The sequence below is a fragment of the Prionailurus bengalensis genome, chromosome B3 (assembly GCF_016509475.1).
Source record: "Prionailurus bengalensis isolate Pbe53 chromosome B3, Fcat_Pben_1.1_paternal_pri, whole genome shotgun sequence".
Lineage (NCBI taxonomy): Eukaryota > Metazoa > Chordata > Mammalia > Carnivora > Felidae > Prionailurus > Prionailurus bengalensis.
The window spans coordinates 35,899,041-35,912,030 of NC_057355.1; positions in this window are offsets into that span (position 1 = coordinate 35,899,041).

Below are 12,990 nucleotides of genomic sequence, written 5' to 3' on the forward strand. Positions count from 1 at the left end.
ATGAGTGAGATCAGTATTGGGGGCGAGCTGTGGCTAGGGTCTTCTCCATGATGGACAGAAAGAGGATGGGGTTAAGCAAGGCACGCTGGACCAATCATAACCTCTCCCCATCCAGGGACCGGGAGAGCAGCTGTGCCACAAAAAGATTTCGGAGAATTGCCCTCCAGCCCAAAGTGCCCTGAACTACTTCGTTCTCCTCTTGGTGCTTCTTATAGAAGCTCAGAACTTCTTATCTGTTCTCCAGCAGTCACATCAGCAGAGGACCCACGGTGAGTGACGTCCTAGGAAGGCAATGGCCGATTGCTTTGCCGAGGGGCTTACCTTGGGAAAAAAAGTTTCCCTTCTTGTCTCCAAGGGATGGTTGGTCAAGCCACCTGGGAAGATAGTGGTAATGGTAACTACCAATTGTTGAGCAAAGACATTATTCCCAATTTTAAACCAATTCTGCCCACTTTAGAGAAATGAAAAGCAAGCATTAGCAAGGTTCAACAATTTGCCCCCAGTCATAGAACTGGCTGGTGGCGGAGCTTGGATTTGAACAAGGGTCTGTCTGATTCCTGAGGCCCCACGGCCTTCCCACGGTGCCTTCCAGTGATGTCAGGGGGTGAAGAGGAAATAGATATATTCTCCTGCTGATTTCTTCTCAGGCCAGGAAAGTGAGCTTCAGACCAGAGAAGAAAGAATGGTATGGGCTGGAGGCATATCTATAAAGGAGGGAGGAGGTTAGAGAGCTCAGACTACTCTGAACCTAGTCCAGTCTCCTAAGGCCAATGAGCTATATACCCCAGGGTCTTGAGAACTTCTTGCAAAAAAGACCACCAAACAGCTGGTGGTGATCTTGGGAGGACTGTGGAGATGAGATAAGTCGAGTAGTAATAGAAATATTGTGTTCTCTGGGTACCTGGGTGGCTCAATTAAGCGTCCAACTCCTGATTTTGGTTGTGATCTCATGGGTTCTGGGGTTCAAACCCTGCATTGGGCTCTATGCTGAAAGTGTGGAGCCTGTGTGGGATTCTCTCTCTCTCCCTCTCTCTCTCTCTGCCCCTCCCCCACTCACACTGCCTCTCTCTCTCTCTCTCAAAATAAGCAATCTTAAAAAAAGAGAGAAATATTGTGTTCTCATGAGCCTGATATTGATCCAGGGAGGGATTGCAGTACAAGTGATTAAAGCAAGGACGTATTAGCCACTGGGAAATGAGATGGTGACCATCAGGGCTCAAGAAGGCTTTACAACGATTAGCTGAATCCAAATAAGCCTATCTCAAAGCAAGCACTCTTGGACAAGGTTACTGGAAGGGTGATCAGAAAAACACAATAAATGTAATAGACTTAAATTTCTGTAAAGTAATTGGTACGGACTCCCAGTACCTCCTAACGGATGAGATGGAGAAATGCAGGCAGGAATGTAGGAAACTGAGTTCAATGTAACTCAGAGGACTTTGCTTGATGCCTAATGCTTGGCCCCCAGTAGATGCTCAGCAACATTTCCCAAATGGAGTGTCAATGTGGGCAACAGCTGTGGCCATGACTGAAGAGGATATGCCCCCAGGACTTTGCCTGCCATATATATATATACATACATATAAATAAATAAATAAAAATATATATATATATATGTATATATACGTATATATATATGTATATATATACATATACATATATACATATATATATACATATGAGACAGAGAAGCCAAGTTTAATATTATCTTGAGAATAATACCAATTGTGTAGCATAATCTTTATGAAGTTTTCCATGTGCCCTCAAAATAAAATAAAAAATAATCGGGCATACAGAAAAGGTTCTGTGAGGATACATAGAAAACCCAATGCCAGTGGGGAGAGGCAGGAGATAGGCATCCCGGCGAATTCTGCTTTCTCTGCGATGATTGTTTGATAATGAGAATATGACCGTTTCTTACATGAGCGAATAGAATGAAAAGAAAGAATGATGAAAAGAGTGGTTAGGCGTACCCAATATTTGGTGCTATTTGAGCATCAGATATGTTGTTGGTTGGGTGACATGGAAGGTCCCATCCAGAGCTGGGCTCTATGTGTCTCATCTTTGCTCCAACTTTTATTTAAGGTGTTGACCTTGGATACACCCTCCCCAACCCTGGCCCCACTTTCTGGAACCTGGTTTTCCCTCTCATGGGAGAGTCTTGAGACTGGACAAATGTAACTGTACATCAGGGGTCACTTGATAAGCTTTTCAAAACCAAGAGGTTTGACAGTCACTCATTCCAACAATGAATGAGGCCCCAGCCTCCACCCCACACCCCTCCATGCAGCAGAACAGAACGGCTAACAGTGAGGGCATACCGAACACTGGGCACTGAGCTCTCCCTTTGCGTGCCCGTGACATCACCCAGTTGGCATGTCAGTACCATGGAATGACAAGGACACAGAGGCTTGGGGAGGGTGGGGACCTATCCAAGGCCCTGCAGCTAGGAAGGGGCACAGCCACAACCTGGACCATTTCGTGTGCATTACGTCGTGGGGGCTCAGAGCAGAGGGCAATGACCTTTCGAGGAGGAAGGACCGGCTCCGGGAGATTCACTAATACATGGCATTCGAATATAGGTGAGAAGGATGAGCCCAGTTTGGTATTCCAGGCAGGCCTGGTGGGAGAGGGAAGGGGCCACCGAGGTGAGGCATGGAGATGTGAGATCGGGCACTCAGATGGTACCCAAGTGACTCAGGATTCTAGCCCAGTGGAGGCAGGGAGGTAACAGCAGTATCCATTTCCTGTTGGCGTTCCGTGAAAGACAGCTGCTTAGGACCCCAGCTGCCCATCAGTCAGTATTTCTTACCCCCTACTGCATACCAATCCCTGTGCTAGTCCCTGAAGTTCCCAGAAGTGTGGGGAAGACGTTCCCCTCCTGCGAGAGGCTCTTCTTGGCTGGGAAGAAGACCAGACTGTCCTTTGAGGGAATGCCAAACCACGATTCGGAACATCCCTCACAACGCAAGACGGCAACCCAGGAGAGGCCGTACTGCTCCAAGTTGCCTGTGAAAAGAGTGGTTCAGGCTGCACATTTTGGTTGAGGGCAGGGAAGGGGAGGGGCTGCAGAACGGGCAGATCCTCAGCTGAGGAGGGGGCTGGCTTGGGAAAGAGGAGGCAGGCGTGACCCACAAGGGATGAGAGCCAGGATGCAGAGGTCAGAGAGCATTAGATGGCACTGTGCCCGGTCGTGGTGTGCCAGCTCGGGTGTCTGTCCTGTCCCGTGAGCGTGGCCTGGAGGAGTGCTCGGCCAAGGACTTTGATTTTGCAACGCCAAGGCAGTTTGCTGCCCTTGACGCCAGTAACCAGGTAAGTCCCTCAGGCAAATGGCGTTCCGGCAGGGGGCTCCAGGCAGCCCAGCCCCAACACCACCTGCAGCCCCAGCCCAGGCAGCCCCGGATCCCCAGCCCCAGGGACAGTAGCTGCCCTCTACCTGTGTTGCTGCTGGGACGATTAATGAGCTCGTGTTTATAAAGGACTCTCAGCTCCTCAGAAGAGCTCTGCACAAGTACAAGTGGGTTATAATTACCACCACTGTAATTAATGAGTCCAAACTTCTTAGAGAATGTAAAGTGTGTAATGAAAGGAGGGGGAAAGAAATGGGGGAAAAAAAAAAAAACTCCATGTGTATGTGTTTGAACTTGAGATTTTTTTCCTGTGTCGAGGACACGTTGGTAAGGTATCAGATGATATTATATTCTCTCCTTTCAAACCTGAACGGAACCCCAGATGGGATGCCTCAATGCCAAGGGCAGAGTTTCCAAGAATAATGGACCACGTTGCAGTTCTTTGAAAAACGCTGGGCTGGAAATCAATCCTGCCATTCCCAGTAACTGGGAGAGTTGAGCCTTCGTCCGTAAGGGGATGATGCTACTCGCCTAACAGGTGTGTGTGTGTGTTTGGGGGGGGGGGGCGGCGGGCGTGTCACTGAGCTCCGGAAGGTGAAGCACTGGGCACACAGCTGTTCACTCCCATCCTGTGATATTTTACACCCCAGATCCCAACTGTTTTACTCGGCGAAAGGGGAGATAATGAATGCCTCCTGCTTAGCCTGCATTGAAAAGTAAGAAAACACATGCCTGCATCTTCTACTTTAATAAATATGGTTGTTTAATAGTGCTTGGGTGGCTCAGTGGGTTCCGCATCCAACTTTTGGGTTGGGTTAAGGTCATGAGCTCACAGTTTCGCGAGTTCGAGCCCTGCATTGGCCTCTGCACTGCTAGTGCAGAGCCTGCTTGGGATTCTCTCTCTCCCTCTTTCTCTGCCCCTCCTGCTCTCTCTCTCTCTCTCACACACACACACACACACATGCACACACTCTCTGTCAAAATAAATAAATAAACTTAAAAAATAAATAAGTTTGGTTATTTATAACAGATCCTTTTTAGCTTTTTTCTTTTGGTGGTAATGGGGTATCCTTTCCTTAGGATAAATTCCTAGGATAGAAGGGAAGAAGCATTCTTATGGCTCCGGGAATGCATAGCTAAGTTTCTCCCCAAAGGAGTTTATGCCGAGGCTAATCAGGTGGATAAAGATGTATGTTTTACCACAACTTCACCAGCACTGTGTATCGCTATTTTCATATGTGTGGAAGGGGATGCCATTCCTCTTGCAAGGTTAACACATAATAGTACATGTTATTCAAATTCAATGTTAAGAAATCCTTCTAAGAGCAAAGAGCATACAGTGGCACTTCACAGAGATGAAATTTACTTTCTAAGCTTGACTTGGTTAACCTGGCCATCTACAGGGGCCTTGGGCCTTTTCTTGGTTTTGGTGCTATCATGATTTATTCACTCCAACATGTTGAGAAATCAAAGTCGAAGTGCTACTTTTTACATTAATTCTGCCACGTCAATTGCTAGAATCGGTCAGTTTTCTCAATTTTATTGGCTCTGGTTGGCTCTCACTGGCTGGAGTCAGCATTTTTCACTCTTGCTTCTATCTTGTGCATCCAGAATCTGTCAAGGCAATTCTGGTTATTTCCCCCAAGTGTTTCACACGCTCATATCCCACCGGGGCACACAGTGCAGGGTGCAAACCCACCGTCTGCTTTGACTGTGAGCCACGGGTCCATCCTCCTCCCCCAGACTCTGACCCAATAGGGCCAAGGTCAGTTTTACTTGTCTTTGACTTGGGAGAGGAAAATAAATGTAGGCACGAGTGTCAAAAATAGTTTATATGTTGCCTATCCTGGAACCTCAGAGCCTTTCTGAAAAGGGGCCGGCTCATACAGAGGCTAGAGGGAGTTAAAAAGAAGCTTTCTCCACACTCCTGGAAGGAAAGCTAGGGTTGCATTAAGGACAGTGGGAAGAGAACAGTGCCGTCCTTGGGTATTTGCAGGGACATATGGCCCAAATGCCTGCCTGCCCACGTGAGCTCCTGGATGATCCACCCCCGGTGGCCCACCCTGGTTGTACCTGCCCGCACCAGGGTTTCTGCCTCAGACACTCACGGTTTTGTTAATAACTTGACCTCATTTACTAATGTGTATAATTTTTTTTAATTTTTAAAAAGAAGAATCTAGGGGTGCCTGGGTGGCGCAGTCGGTTGAGCGTCCGACTTCAGCCAGGTCACGATCTCGCCGTCTGTGAGTTCGAGCCCCACGTCGGGCTCTGGGCTGATGGCTCAGAGCCTGGAGCCTGTTTCCGATTCTGTGTCTCCCTCTCTCTCTGCCCCTCCCCCGTTCATGCTCTGTCTCTCTCTGTCCCCAAAATAAATAAAAAGTGGAAAAAAAAATTTTTTTAATAAATAAATAAATAAATAAAATAAAAAGAAGAATCTAATGGAAAAAAAGATGCTAATTTCTCCTATTTATTCTTTCTGCAATAGAGATTTCTAGTTGCCTACCCAATGTCCGTTCTCCAATTTTTTATAACAGAATCCCTAGATTTGGGGGGGGCAGGTAGCAATGGGCCCAACTCAAAAGCTACATATCCCAAACTATCTTATAGCTAGCTATCTGTGGCTAATGGAGCTAAAAGTAGAAGTCATTGGGTGGGGCCGCCAGAAAAGCCTTTTAAAGGGCGTTCAACTGGCGCATGACTTTCTTTCCTTCTTTCCTTCCTTCTTCCCTTCCTTCCTCCCATCTGGAACATGGGCATGATAATTGGAGCCCCAGCAGCTGTCCTGTGAATAAGAAGATGTGGTCACATTCTGGGGCTGGCAGAGCAGAGAGCTGGAAGGAGCCTGGGTGCCTGATGGACCACCCTAAGCATTGGATGGCTATGGCCCATCTGGGTCTCTCAACCTCAGGAGTAGCCTGGGCAACCTCAGTCCCAGATCCTTCATATTGATCTGAATCCAGACGCCATCTTTCTCTCTCCGAGATCCACCTGCATGACCCCAAACTCTTGCCTTTTCCTCCTATTGAACCAGCTCTCCTGATGGCCTCTTCCATTCCGAATTGACTCAGGTCCCTATCCCTGGTCTTCGTGGCAGCCCATCCTTCCTGCCTGGCATTTCCACCCAAGACTGGGGGTGGTGCCACCCAGTGGCCCGCCCTGAGAGTCGGGACCACAACCACAAATCCGGTTGTCAAGTCTGTGAAGGCAGGACCCCGATCCTGGGGCACAAATCTGGGATCCCAACCTGGATCCTAACCTTAGCCTCCAAGCCAGGCTCCTTTCTGCAGCCAGTGCTGCTCTGCACAACATAAATCTGGTCACGTACCTCCTCTACTTAGCAACTTTCAAAGACCCGCTGTGGCCTCTAGAAGTTCACTTTATTCTTGGGCCCCGTCTCCCAGGTGAGAGTGAAGCTCTGTCCGCCCTGGCAGCTTTTCTCGTCAGCCATCCTCAGGAAGACTTCTTTGACCTCCGGACCGGGGAACCTTCTTGGTCCCGAGACCCCCCTGTCTGTCCCCTGTTAAGGAATGGCAGGTAGAGGCTCTGCTCAGGCAGACAGCATAGGCCAGGGCCTGGGTCCAAGAAATTCCAGCAATATCTGGGTGTCTCAGCCATGACCTGGGGCTCCTCGCACCTGCCCACAATAGCAGCCCAGCCTGAGCTCAGCCGACCCCTACTGGTGAGGAAGGAGGGCATGAGGTCAGCGGGTGGCAGGTCCCCCACTGCCTGCCGACAGCCAGGCCACCACAGCGGAGGAGTGGTTTCCTCCTCATCCCCGCTCCTGAAGAGAACCCAGGAAGTCAAAACCGTCCCCGGAAGCTGGCGGATGAGAATTTGGCGTGGCCTTGGGAAATAAATCCAAAATGACCATGCGACCTTGAGCCCCATGTGTGTGAAACAGATTCCCGAAGGAAGGGACGCTTCGGGGTAAGGGTTCTCCCACTGGAGCGCGCACCGGGATCCCGTTAACACAGACTGTGGCTCGGGTTCCACCTTCGGAGCACCCCCCGCCTAATAGATCTGGGGTGGGCCTGAGAACCTGCATGCCTCACATGCTTCCGCGGGCTGCTGCCGCCGGTCGGGGGGTCACACTTGGAGCACCCCACTCTACTAGGATCTAGACAAGCCGTCCTGGAGCCTCTGCAACCCCTAAGAGGCAGAGGACGTGCCCCCGGCTGGCACTGCTGAGTCAGGAGGTCATGGTCAAATGCCCACAGGTCAATATCACCTCTTCTACTGTAGAAAAGGGCTTCTCGGCAGCCCCTTGGGTGCTCGCCCCACACCCCCAAATCCTGGCGCACCCAGAACCCGGGCTCCACTCAGCTGTCTTAGCAATCCCCTCCTAAAAGAAGGAGAAAGATCTAAGGAAGGAGAGAGATCTAAAGTCCTTACTCTGCACTATGGGAAAAATATTAAGGAATTATCATGTAGCCTTAAACCCTATATATGCAAATGCACTCATTTGAATAACTGCCAATTTCTATGCCTCCTCAAATTAGGTATTCAAATTCTAGCCTGTGTACACGTATAGTTGTTCCCCTTCCTGGTTCAGGCTTAAATAGTCACGTGAAGGTTGAACCACGGGCTTCTCTTCTGGGCCCCTGTCTCTTCAGAACAGAAAGGAATAATTAGGGATTAGTTTTCTGGAGCGTAAATTGTCCCTTTGATGGTTGGGCTGGCCCTCTTTTTTGTCGTTTCTGTCACAGCCATCTGCCACCTCCCTCTCCCGTGCGTGGGGCTCTTGAAAAATACGGGATTTTTTTTTTTTTTTTTTTATCCCTTCGGTTTCACCACACCCCAGGAGGTGGCCGGGGCGGCGAGGGGGGACCCACATTTCACAGGCGGGGAGACCGAGACCCGTGGCTTACGTGGGCCGCAAACGTGGACTCGGGCTTGGGGTTTTGGATCCAAACCCCGGGCCTCCCTGCTATGTCACGTTAGTCCTCTGCCAGGGCACATTGTCCTGTTTGGCCTCCCATCAAAATTGGTGACAAGCTCGTTTCAAGCTCTTGTATTCTTGTATTCCAAAAAGTCCTGGAAATATAAGATGGGGACATCCCATTTTATAGATGAGCAAGCCGGGGCCTAAAGGTACCTGGCGAGTGAGAATCAGAGCGGTAACCGAGACCAGGCCACGATGTGACGTGAGACCAGCCGGCGGCAGGACTGTTAGCATCTCTCGCAACGTGCGTCCCGTGACCTGGACATTGGCGGCTTGGGCTTGACCATGGTGGGAGCCTGGCACCCGTGGGAGCCGGCAAACACTACAAATCAGGGCATTGCACCTCCCCCCGCCCCGTCCCCGAACCCAATTCCAGATTCACCTTCCGTCTCTCGCAGGGACGTCTAAGGCTGGAAAGCAGCTTTATTTTCCGGCCCTTCTGGATCATCGCGGCTGCAGTCCTCAGCATCGCACTTGAGGCATCGCCAGAGGCAGGCCAGGCACTGCACAGCGGTCCCCTGAGAGGTGGCCCGACTACCCACAGCTGCCTTCAGCAGAGGGACCGTTCACCTGCCACTTCACATTTCTTTCACCTCTGGGACCCAGGACCCCGTGAGTCAGGACATTCAGCACCTGCCTGTCCCGTCTGGCTCAGGACGGGTCATGAATCTTTCCACCCCCCGGGGATGTTTAAGGTGAGGCTGGACGACACTTGGCCGAGTTACTTCTGGGTCAAATCTATGCTCCGAGGAGCCATGATTGTCCTCTAGGCTTAACACTTGACCTTACTTGTCCTTCAGAAGCTGCTGCTCTCTCCTGCTGGTTACATGCCCCGGCCTCTCCTCTCCCAGCCCGCCCTGCCCATCACAAACCAAAGCCATCAATGAGCTGTCTGAAGGCCCTCCCCTGCCTGAACTCAGAACCCAGACGGCGACTGGCCACTCACACCTCATTTCCCAATGACATGCCCCCAGTAGAGCCTCCCCTTTGGAACAAGACGCTGGCTTGAGAGAAAGCCTCTGTTAACTGGCTGGCCCTGTCTCCTCAGCTTCAAGGACACGGCAGGGCAGTCATGCCTACAGCTCCAGGCTGGGAGGGGCCGGCAGATGCGGGTTCTAGTCTCGGCCTGAAAGAGCCTTTTCCTTTTTTCCGGATGTTGGTGTTCTCATCCCTGGATTGTAAATACTGGCCAAGGCCTGGGCGTAATTAACGATGTTATTTCCTTCCTTTCTCTGAGACCCGCAGGCCTCCCCGTCCCAGCATCACTGTGGGTTATCTTAATCACCTCTCCCATACAGAGGGACTCCAGCAAAAGAGACACATCGTAGCTGCATTTTGACGGAGGCGGGAGAAAAGGTTTGGTGCGTTTGATGTTTGTTTGCTCCTGACACCCCGCCTACTTCCTGAGAGTACTTGAGGCAGTTTCTAATATGAAAACACACAGAGAACAACCCAAAAGAAAACGAAAAAAAGAGGTTTCCTGAGCCACGTAGCAAACTGGGAGGAAGAACGCTTCAGGAGCCTCGAATAATAAGATCTGATTTGACCCCCGAGCCTCCTGGCAGCCAAGGCAAAATGAAGTAGCCAGAGAAAGGTGATGGGGAACTTGGGGATTCTTGAGAAGGGAAACCTCGATCCTTTCCTGGAGGTGGGGCCGGGCTTGATGCCTCAGATACGGCCCACCGGGAGGGGGCTCACCGCCCCCCGCTTTCCCCAGGTGATGTCCACGCTCCCCAGCTGACCTCAGCGAAAGCCCCAGAGATTACAGTGATGCCTGCTGTACCTCTCCAAGCCAGCTTCATTAATAAACATGGGCGCCGAGGAGGAATTCTCCAAAGAAAGTTAGGAAATCAGAGTCGTGTTTATCCTAAGGAGCCCGGCATGCAAATACAGCAGCTGTTTCCATCCGTAAACAGGAGAGGAGAGGGATTTGGTGGCTGTTTGCAATGATCAAGTGTGGTCTAGACCGAAATAGTCAAGTGTGTTTGGGCTGGGAATTAGGTACAGATAAACATGAGGTAACTTGCTTTCTGCAGTGACTGTCTGGAAACACCGTGGGCAAACTTGTCCCTCATAAAGTGGATGATATTTACACGCGCTCAGGCAGGCGTCAGTTAAAGGGCTCCGTTGGCGAATCTTCTGTTAAGGTTTAGCAACGTCTGTCTCCTTTATCTGTTTGGTACAGGTGACCATCTAATGGATGCTTGGATTGGGTGGAGGGGGGGGGGGCTCTCTACCATATCCACCTGCTAAGGCAGCCCCACAGAGACTGCGTGTTCCCAGAGGTCCTGCAAAAGCACTGCCCCCAGGGCATTTGCAGAGGCTTCTGCAGAGGTGGATAAGACAAGAAACCCACTGCCAAGGAAAGGGCTCAGAGGAGCGGGACAGTAACTTCCAGAACAATTTTTAAAAGGCTGAGCAGATCATACGAAGCCTTTCATTAAGGCTCTGAGTATGTGTGCAGCCTCATCTATCCCCGCAGGAGGCCCTCTGGGGGCGGGGGGGCGGGGTTTGCTCACCGGTGTTTGTGGCAAACTTCAGGGCTCCCCAAACATGTCAAAGCCATGCCCTTTGCCTGGACCCCCTCTTTTCTTCCTCTAGTGGCTCTCAACGGGAGACAGTTTCACTCCCCGGGGACATTTGGTGACGCCTGGAGACGTTTTTGGCAGTCACGGCTTTGGGAGGGAGCTGTCGGCATGTGGCCAGAAGAGGTCGATGTCGCTGAATGCCTGCAGTGCACCGCGCGGACTCACGGCAAAGAAGGGTGCAGCCCAAATGTCGATAGTGCCCGGGTTGCAGCGACCTGCCTTCCAAAACTCAGCAAGGGGTAGCGCTTTCCTCAAGAAAGCCCCCTTGACTTCTCCTGGCTGTGCTAGGAGCCCCCCACCGGGTTCCCAGGCCAGCAGAGAGTTGGGCCAGGGGACTCTGACGAACGACCCTAGGAATGACGAGGCATTGCTCCTTTCCAGTCCTGCCTCTTCTGTTTGAGTGAGTTCCTGGCTGGTTCCAATTCCGGGCCAAGAAGCCTCCAGCTGGTCCCTTCTAGCCTCAGGTCCCCTCCTGCCCCCCCCCCCCCCCCGGTAAAAAGAGGGCTGACCTCACTCTGCTCCGAGCTCCCGCCCCTCCGAGGTGACAGCTGCCCGCTCCGTAAACCGCCTCGGCATCAGCAGCTGAAGCGCAGGAAGAGACCAAGGTTAACTCCACTGCAGAAAAGGAGCAGGTGACCGAGGACCTTGTTAGAAAATATCTACTACGCAGAAGAGAAAGTCACAGTTCGCTTCCCACAGCAGAGCCTTCTCTTCAGGGCTGTTGGTTTGCACCCTTCGCGCTGCTGCCTCTTGTCCCTTCAGTGCCCCCAGCATGGCTGATCTGCCCCCAGACGGAGCCTCCTGAGCGAGAACAGGAGCAGGAGACTCTAAGGCAGGGGCCAGGGAGGGGCTCCCTGGGGCATCCACCTGGGAATCAGGCCATCCAGGGTCCAGGATGGCCGTTGCTTCCATGTGACCTTGGACAAGTCTCCTTACCTGCCTGGGCCTCGGTTTATCCATCTGTCCAGTGGGAATGTAATGCTCGGGCTATCTCATGGAATCATCAGAAAATCTGGTGGAGGAGGGGAAGACCAAGCCAGAGGATGCTGCTAATATTTCTGGAACCCTATTATACGCCAGGCTGTTTACATACATCGCTGCCCTATTATTCGTGCTGAGTCGTCCCTTCCACGGAGGAGGCAGCAGGCTCAGAGACGCCGACGAATGCCCAGGGTGAACCCGGATGTGAGCGCAAGTCGGCCCCACCAAGGGCCACATTCTCTCGTCCACGCGATACTGTCTCCATGACATGTGCTGCCTGTGGAACCAGGGAGGGCTAACCACCTGTAAGCCTTTCCTAGGATGGTCATCCTACCACGTACTTTGTCCTTCGCTAAGGGTTAAAGTGTGTGGCACTGAGGAGACATCCCACAGGAGGAGAGGAAAGAAAAAATGGTGCGAGTTGGAGGAGGTAGGATTCGAACCCGGCCCTGGGGAGCGGGGGGGGGGGGGGGGGGGCGGGGGGCGGAGCAGAGAGGAGCGGGGGGGGGGGGGGGACATTCCAGGCACGGAGAGAACAGGACCAAAGGCGTGGCGGCTGGAATGTGGGTGGTGGACGCAGGGGGCAGTGAGAAGGGCATCTGAGCATCTGACTCACGCTCACATCACATGGGGAAATGATGGCGTGAAGGTGGGGGCCCTGGGTGCCTTGCGGGGATAAGCCACCTTTTCCATCCCCTTCCATGAACTGTGGCTCACAGATCCCCCTCACCCACACTCTGGGGTCAGTGGCAGCCTAGTGAAAAAAAAAAAAAAAAAGAAAAAGGAGAACCCTTGGAGATAATTAGCATTTTAATTGGGATCAATGCTTTAGGCGAAAAGGAGAATGCTTTACTGCAAAATTCCAGGCAGCAGCTGGCAAGTCCAGCAGGATCTGGGACGCTCTGCGCGGGGACACAGTCAGTCCTCCCTTTTCTCTCCCCTCGCCTTTCCATTCAATTAACCTCCGCGCTCCCTTCTCCACGGCGGGCCCTTCCGGGAGGCGCTTCGCGCACCGTATCTCATTTAATTCTCGGAGCAGCCCAGAGCTCGCTGCTCACTGCTTGCTGTGAGCCCTGCCCACCACCCCTCTCTCGGGCTGGCCGGGGTCTGTTCCACCCCGTTTGCCGGG